Raw genomic sequence first — 7,653 nt, forward strand, 5'->3', positions numbered from 1 at the left:
GGAGGAAAACTACAAAGTTTCAAGGTTTCCCTGAAACAGGAGATGAACGTTCAACCCGGAGGTTAAGTCGCAGATATTTCTCTTACTTTCCCCATTAAAAGTTGGTTTCCTCCCATTCTCTCCTCGGAGTCTCCTCCTTCCTCTCCCTTTCACAGCTCAAGGTGAGTCATTACTCTCACGTATCGCCGCTTTTCAACCGTTACCTTCTCGTCCCTAGATTCCTTTTAATCTGAAATTTGAATCGGTGCCCTTATGAGTGTTAAATGAAAGGGGGGCCAATGCAAACTAATGTGTTCCCACGGTAACAAATGACTGCAGGCGCTAAGGAACTTTCTGGTGCCGAGTCTATTCCAGGAGTCATGAATCAAAGCTGGACGCTCAGCTTTAATTGAAGACAGAAAAGCAGGAGATGAAACGTGAATGAATGTGGACGACAGAGAGGACGTGTTAGTGCAGTTAGTGAGGATGTCCCTCTGTTGTGTCTCTGTTGTCTCTGTTGTTTAGTCTAACATCTAAGTGTAGTGTAGTTTGCTGTGATCTTGCATCTCAATACGAACGTACATTCATTAGTCTATGGGAGGCCTTACATCTGACAACGGACAAAGGAGAAGTGGACCTCAGGCCTGTCTAAACCGGACAATCACTCTCTGGTTTCCTCCTTCTGCTTCCTCGTCTCCTTCTGAACTTCGTCTCCCTTCTCTTTGTGTTTGTTTACCCAAAAATCTCTCTTCTCTTCTTCATCTGGTATTATTTGTGTTGTGCAGACAGACAAACACAAATGTAAAAGCTGCCACCTACTGGGCTGGAACTGCACTCACACACTCACACACTCCCACACTCCCACACACACTCACACACTCACACACTCACACACTCCCACACTCCCACACACACTCACACACTCACACACTCACACACTCCCACACTCCCACACACACTCACACACTCACACACTCACACACTCCCACACTCCCACACACACTCACACACTCACACACTCCCACACACACTCACACACTCACACACTCACACACTCCCACACTCCCACACACACTCACACACTCACACACTCCCACACTCACACACACACAAGGTACACGAGAAGTACACTTACTTCATGAAACCGAACCTGACACAGTATGTACTGTCTGTCTGTCTGTCTGTCTGTCTGTCTGTCTGTCTGTCTGTCTGTCATTCAGATAAGCGTGATAAGTCTTATTTTTGGTGTAAATGTTTTGTGTAAAGTTTTTCTTCACAAGCACCAATGATTTTGTGGCTGAATGTAATTGCTGTTATATACTGTAGAGGAGGAACACACACGCACGCATGCACACACACACACACGCACGTGCACACGCACACAAACACACACACACACCCACACGCAAAGCGCACATGCACACACACACGCACACGCACACATACACACAAATCCATTTTTTTAAAGCTGGCTGGATGAGGAAGTATTGTTGCTATGGTTACGTGCAGTTTAATGTACCTCACACACATCGCTCTGGAGCTGTGGACGAACAGAGACCAGACTGAATGTTTAAGGTGCTCACGTAGAATTATTCTCTCTCTCTCTCTCACTCACACACACACACACACACACACACACACACACACACACACACACACACACGAACACACACACTCTCTCTCTGTGTGTGTGTGTGTGTCTTCACCTGTAAGTTGACATTTTCAGAAAGATTGATGGGTCTACTGTCCATCCCAGCGTGTATGTGTGTGTGTGTGTGTGTGTGTGTGTGTGTGTGTTAGTCATTGTTAATAAGGTATCAGTGGACGATCTGCAGGACTAAACAGGCGCTCAGCAGTGAGATTAAAGCCTCACACACACTGTATGTTGTAATGTTGCACTCTGTAAGCTCATCTTCAACTCTTTGCATCAAGCAAACATTGAGGGAAACAAATATGAAACAGCTGAGAGCAACATGGTCCAAACCTGACAGACAAGATAAGATAACACATCATAAACCCTTATTAGTAAAATGAGTGTGACAGCAGCCGAGGAAGTCAAACATATTAATACAACTGCCTGCAGCTGTTTGTGTTTAGATCATGGGATTGTGTCGTGTGTTTGAGTGACACTTGAATAGGATCATTGAGTTCAGAAGGCTGAATACCAAGCCTACAGTCCCACCTGTATCAGCTGGGACTGTAGGCTTGGTATTCACACACACACACACACACACACACACACACACACACACACACACACACACACACACACACACACACACACACACACACACACACACACACACACACACACGCACACGCACACAGACACACACACACACACTTTTGTCCTACTTCTTTTTGGTAGCACAGTGTAATTGGATAAATAATTGTTCCAGCTCGTGGCTAGAACGCTCATTTTTGAAGCTGTGAGACATCCTGTTACGCTTTACGACTTTGCTGTTAAGCCTATTAGTGATAATCCTGGAGCTAGTTGAATATTCAAGATATGTCTTATTAATTCTTATGTTACGCCAAATTAACAAAGCGTAGAATAAAGAACATGTGTGGAGAACAGACACACAACACGGACACGTCTAACCTTCTCAGCCTTCTTTAGAGACAAAGCTGCAGTTCTTTTCTCTACCTCAGGTCCTCTTCTACTTCCTGCTGTCCCATCTCTTCGGTGGACCTCACCTTCACCTTCATGTAACACATGATGTGTGACAGCTGAATGGGAGAATGTGAACATGTACTGTATGTTGTAATGTTGCACTCTGTAAGCTCACTGCATCAAGCAAACATTGAGGGAAACAAGTATGAAACAGCTGAGCGCAAAATGGTCCGAAACCTGACAGATAAGATTAGGTGACGGATATTTAACCCTTATTAGTCCCCAGGTGCAGAAAAGGAGTCTAACAGCAGCACGACAGGAACACAACACGGATACATCTAACCTTCTAAGCCTTCTTTACAAAAAAGCTGCAGTTCTGTTCTGTTCTGTTCTGTTCTGTTCTGTTCTGACAGCTCACATGATCTCTCTCTGCATTACTGTGTATTGAAACCAGCTCAGCTCCACACCTGCGGCAGTAACTCTGCAAACACAAATGTGAAGATCCACTATGGTTACACAATGAGCTCATTAACAGTGAACTCGCATGTCACTCTGTGTGTGTGTGTGTGTGTGTGTGTGTGTGTGTGTGTCTCAGCACAGCCTGTTTGACTTCACGCTACAGTCCAGTGCAAGTGTTTTTGTGTACTGTTTGTAAATTACATTCACCTGATCAAACATGATCAGACTTTACAAAGTGTGTGTGTGTGTGTGTGTGTGTGTGTGTGTGTGTTTCTGTGTGTGTGTGATGTCTAAACGTTCTGGGCTCTCTGTCCGTTACATTTGACCTTGGCAGCCCCTCTGGCAGCTGTAACCGATAGCACTAACACACTTAATGGCCATTGAACTCCACTGAAGCAACAGTACGTCTATCAAAGTTTTCAGCTTTGTGAAGAAGGTCAAGACCAGCAAGGTTCATCCAATCCGTAACATCCAAAGCTCGCACACAGCACCACAGCATACAGACGCAAAAGCTGCCAGCAGTTAGATGACATGAAGGGATGATAAGATGTTTATGATAGCTTACATGGGACTTTAAAGAAAGCAATAAGTCATAAAGCCAATACTTGTTTCTAAAGTGGAAACCATTCAGCACTTAAGCCTTCTTACAGCGATGTCGTGGCCTGTCCTGCCTTGATGTGTCACAGCAGCAACACACAACGTCCTGGCCTCCAATTGGTGAGGTTTCCAACATTTAGAGCCAAACTCAGCATCAGGCTAAGCTTAAATAATACGGGACGATTAGACGACAGAGGACACAAATCCATGGAGTGCTAATGTAATAATGTTAACTGGACGCTCATTCTCCTGCAGTAAGACGAGGAAGTATGGCCTCATTCATGTACCTGAGGTGGTACTTATTCATATCGCTCCTCAGATCCCGCGCGCGCCAGTCCAGATTAAACATTAGCTTTTAAGGTGAGGCAGGAATATGGAAACAGCATCATAGGATTAAACAGTTGCAGGCAAACGTGTTTCAACACATTATGTTTGTTTAATAAAATGATTCTGAGAGGATATATACACCAGCTGAGGGTCTGCTTGCCATTCAGACGAGGAAGGAAGAGCAAGCGGACCTTCACATCACAGGTGAGCCCTGTTTATTGTTGTGTGGAAAACCATCTGTTCAGCTGTTTATTGGAGAGAACTTCACCAGAATCAGGATTTGAGGGATTGATCTGTGTTATTGTTCTGATCTGCTTAACAATGAGTGACACAAAATGATTCTGTCACACATTAGAATGGACTGTAGAGCCAAACTTCAGAGTTCTCTGGTCTAACATGAAACGTATATGTTTAGATGCCTCTTTAATATTCAATTGAATGGAGTGTGGAGATAACAGACGTCACATGTAGAGGCTGCTGTCGGTCCAGAGAGCAGCTCTCTGACTTGATGGAGGAATGTTTGCAGATCATTTTCCAGAGTTTTGGAGCCATGAAGTTTGTCCTGGTGTGCATGCTGATGCTGGTCTGTGTCCAGATGACTGCAGGCTGGCAGAGTGAGTTCAGATCACAGATCACAGACCACAAGAGATCACAAGTTTCAATAGTCGGGTTTTTGTTGTTGAATATTTGTACAGCAAAATATTAACACCGATTTCTTCTCACAGATCTTTATGGCATGTGCAACAAGTTCAGAAGAACCTCCTGTGGGAGACTCTGGTGGAGGTTTGATGGGGGGAAATGCTTAAGATTCCCTAATTCTCTAAAAGTAAATCATAAATATGCCAAGGTGATGCACACACACACACACACACACACACACACACACACACACACACACACACACAGAGTGACATGCTAGTTCACTGTTAATGAGCTCATAGTGTAACCATGGTGGATCTTCACATTTGTGTTTGCAGAGGTACTGCCGCAGGCATGGAGCTGAGCTGGTTTCAATACACAGCAATGCAGAGAGAGATCATGTGAGCTGTCTCGTCTTCTACAGTAGGAAGCACCCGGTCCAGGTTTACATCGGCTTAGAAAGAAGAATGGTGAGAATAAAATAAAGAAAAAGAATGTGAGAATGGACGGCGAATGGGAGGCTGGGTCGGTGGGGGAGTGGAAGAATAAATGGAAGTGTGTAAGTGTTGGTGTCAGCTGGAGGTCAACAGCAGACCAATGGGAGCTGAGGTTACTGCTCTGTGGGTCTTGACTGGTGCGTTCTGTTCACAGTGGCGGTGGGGACTGCGGTGGGTTCACGGATTCGTGTGGAGTGACGGCAGCAGATTCAAGTACAGCAGCTGGGCCAGGGGGGAACCAAATAACCGTAATGAGAAATGTGTGGTCACCAATTTTCAGGGTAAGTCTGAAAACCAACTCCTAACCCAGATCAAACAAAGGCCGCTGCAATCGCTCTGCGGGCCCCATAGGAGGCGCGCGCCCAACTTTGGGAACCACTGGTTTAGATGATTGACTTCAGATCAGTGAGATTTTCTGTGTAAAACCCCTGAAGGTGATGTTTGTGTTTTAATTCAGGGTATGGACAGTGGAACGACGTTTACTGTATCTACAGGAACTACTTTGTCTGCGCTAAGTGAAGATCATCTGATGACTTGGACTTCACCGCTGAGACCAGCAGCTCTCTGCGTCTCCCTCTGCCTGCTCTCTGTCTTTGCTCAATAAACTTCCTTCTGCAGCAAACAAACACAGATCTCCTGTCACTTCTGTTTAAAGCCATACAGTCTATGTTCTTCTGTCATTTACACCTGAGCTCAGTCACCCAGGTGGTTTTTATGTGAGGTCATCAGGTATGTTGGCCTTTGAGTCGACCCTCATGGAGCCATGTTGCATGTATGCATATCACAGTCAAAGCTAAATGGATCTTTTGGATTCCTTCACTGACCTGAGCTTAGTAGCAGAGAGCTGATCCAGGTACACACACTGTACCACACACTGTATCACTATGACAACAACTGCAATTATGCTGCTTTCTAAGGAAATTCTTCTTTATCTTAACGGAGGGAAAGGGATCAACAACAACTCAATTTGTTGGTCTGTTTTGAATATGGTTCCATTTGTTGTGCTCCTTCCAGTTTTGATGGATGGATCTCCCTAAACTCTAATCACGTCTGCCTTCTCTCTCCTGTCTCACTGTTGAGCTGCAGTGCCATCACATTGTGACAGTTGCCCGAGGTGAATGATGTAAGAAATCCTCATGACAGACGCTGATGCTGATGCATGCGATGCAGAAATCATTTGTGCAGTCAAGTTGCAGGTCAGCTGCAACCTTCAGTCACAAGCTTCTCTGTGCAGGTCACTGTAACCAGGGGGTTTAGAATGTGGGGATTATAGTTTGTGATGGATTGGACATTTTGTAGTATTTATCAGGCTGCAGCTGTGTCCTGTGTAGTCTAATGCAGACAATCTTCTATTATGATTCATCCAACCTTCTGCCTCTGCTGCTCTTCTAAAGCAAGGACCTCTCACTCTGAAAATGTACACACACACACACACACACACACACACACACACACACACACACACACTCGGACATCACTGTCAGCTCTTCACTGTCAGCACCAATCCCGCCCAGCTGACAGCAGCGCAGCTTTAATCAGCCACAGGCCTTCCTAATTACCTGACGCTGCTCTCTAATTACTGTCTGAGGCTTGAAAAATAGAATCTCGGCACAGCGAGACATTTCCCTCAATCCGTCTGTCTCATTGGTTATGTCTCAGTTGGACTCTTTCTGCGCATCTGTGTCTTGTTCCATGTTGGTCAAAGATCACGTTTGTTTCTAGACGGCTGACTTTGGTTCTTTTAGGGTTTTGAACAAACTTAACTTAAAATATTATTTTTCATTGCTAAACCCAGCAGAGTCGTGATGTCTGTCCAGGTCCATCGTGTGAGGATTTGGGAAACAAGGTGGGTTTCAGGTTTCATGATGGGAAAGAACTGGAACAATACAGAAAGTGACAGAAAGCTGTGGTCCATATGAGAGCATGAGGAAAGGCCCAGGTCCAGGTCCAGGCCCTGGCCCAGGTCCAGGTCCAGGTCCAGGTCCAGGCCCAGGCCCAGGTCCAGGTCCAGGTCCAGGTCCAGGTCCAGGTCCAGGCCCAGGCCCAGGCCCGGCCCACAGATCTTAGTCTTTGCATTGCAGCAACAGTGGCTTCATGCAGGATCCTTGTGATGTTCATCCCCTCTGACACCAGAGCCGGGGGATCTCCAGGCTGTGACAGCCAAAATGCTGGTGCATGGTGCCATCAGCTGAGGGTCGCCCACACGGACACATCGGGCTGTCACAGAACCCACTCAGGTGTACTGAGTGGAGTGGTCCGCTACGGCGCCATGCAGGACCGCCGGTGTGGCATCTGTCAACAAAACGGATCCTGTTAGGAACTCCTGCTGCCTGAAACCTGGGCTGTGTGTGTGTGTGTGTGTGTGTGTGTGTGTGTGTGTGTGTGTGTGTGTGTGTGTGTGTGGAGAGAGGCGAGTCAGGGAGCTGATGATTACTGATTGTCAGGTTATTAAAGCAAATGTGAACTGAACGAGAAAGTGGAAAAGAAAAGGAAAAGTGTGTGTGAGAGACACTGAGTACCGAATATGAGCTGGGACAAGGA

The 7,653-nt window shown here is 46.0% G+C and overlaps 1 long non-coding RNA gene across 1 annotated transcript; it reads left to right on the forward strand.

Annotated features, from left to right (window-relative positions):
- Positions 1-35: 35 nt before the first annotated feature.
- LOC142989424 (uncharacterized) lies at positions 36-5,079 on the forward strand. The gene is made up of 4 exons (XR_012960689.1): positions 36-161; positions 4,503-4,590; positions 4,702-4,823; positions 4,954-5,079. It is a non-coding gene; the product is annotated as an uncharacterized LOC142989424 (long non-coding RNA).
- The last annotated feature ends 2,574 nt before the right edge of the window (positions 5,080-7,653 follow it).

The sequence above is a fragment of the Genypterus blacodes genome, unplaced genomic scaffold (assembly GCF_046128005.1).
Source record: "Genypterus blacodes isolate CSIRO-AG114 ecotype Tasmania unplaced genomic scaffold, CSIRO-AGI_Gbla_v1 ptg000420l_1, whole genome shotgun sequence".
Lineage (NCBI taxonomy): Eukaryota > Metazoa > Chordata > Actinopteri > Ophidiiformes > Ophidiidae > Genypterus > Genypterus blacodes.